This window comes from Crocodylus porosus, unplaced genomic scaffold, assembly GCF_001723895.1.
Source record: "Crocodylus porosus isolate Cpor-Errol unplaced genomic scaffold, CroPor_comp1, whole genome shotgun sequence".
Classification (NCBI taxonomy): Eukaryota; Metazoa; Chordata; order Crocodylia; family Crocodylidae; genus Crocodylus; species Crocodylus porosus.
In genome coordinates, this window is record NW_017728948.1 from 43,986,332 (window position 1) to 43,987,577 (window position 1,246).

Consider the following 1,246-nt stretch of genomic DNA (forward strand, 5'->3'; position numbering starts at 1 on the left):
GATCAGCTCATGGTCGCTGTCACCCAGCTTCCCATCGATCACTAGGTCACCGATTAGGTCGTCCCCCTTAGCCAGTACCAGGTCGAGCAGCGCTTTGCCTCTCGTTGGCCCATAGACTTCTTGAGTCAGGTAGAGGTCATCCATGCACGATAGAAAGTTTGCGACCGCTTGGATTTTGCTGAGTGATCTTCCCAGGAGATGTTCTCCATGCCTTTTCTTCTCCCGATCCCTTTCTGTGAGTTTGCTCACCCATCTGATCAGTTGTCACAGCGAGGCTTCCAGCGACTTCAGTCTCCAGGTGCTCTGAGGGCAACATCCCCTTCATATGCCTCTGCTTTTATCCCTCCAGCTTGTCGCTTGCCATTTAGCTCTTCCCCAGTGCGCAGATCCCTTCAGGAAAACCAGTGTTTTAATTACTCTTGCCCCTATCTTGACTCTGCTCTGTGCCCCCTCTTTGGGGTTACTCCCTTTAGTGCAGGGTTGTCCGTTACAGTCACCGATGTACAGGTCAGTGTTAGAGTTTTGTTACACAATTTTGTGCGTCTCCTGGAGCTCTCAGCAAATGGACTGTCTGCTCATTAAGACCTGAAACTAGTTTCAAGCAGGATCAAAGAAACATGACTCCAGGGCAGGATTCTCTCCGATCTGTGCTACGCTAAGGTACAGCCACTCTAGGCTACACTGTCATATAAACACCCTGCTAGCCCCACCTCCCCTGCTTGGTCCAGACTGAACCCACTGCCCCGCTCCCCAGGCGTGCACTTACTAACCTCCTCACTCCCTGCTTATTTGTGGCTGTCTGTCCTGGGGCAGCAAGCAGGGAAGGATTAACCTGCCTTTCTGGCCACTGCCACCACTTCTGCTCTCTGGGCTAGGCTCAGCCTGGGGAAGACCAGCAACCCAGCGGTGGCGGCACTGGGCAAGCAAGTTAACCCTTTTCTGCCTGCTCCCCTGGGACAGAGCCTGGGCAGCCACAAGTACGCGGGGGGCAGTGAGTGGGCACCTGGGCGCCGGGGAGGAGAGAGGGCAGTGGGACCAGTGTGGGCGGCAAGGGAAGTGCGGCTCGTGCAGGGGTGGGCAAAATGCGGCCCGCCCTGACACCAGCGATGCTCCTATGGCGCCGGCGCTCGCGGGCCGTGCTCTGCAGTCTCCCGGCTGAGGCCAAGGGCGGAGCCGGGCCGCGCTCGGCCCCGGGGCTGGCCCTGCTGCCCGGGAGGCGCCGTGCGGGCCCCGCCCCCATGGCGCA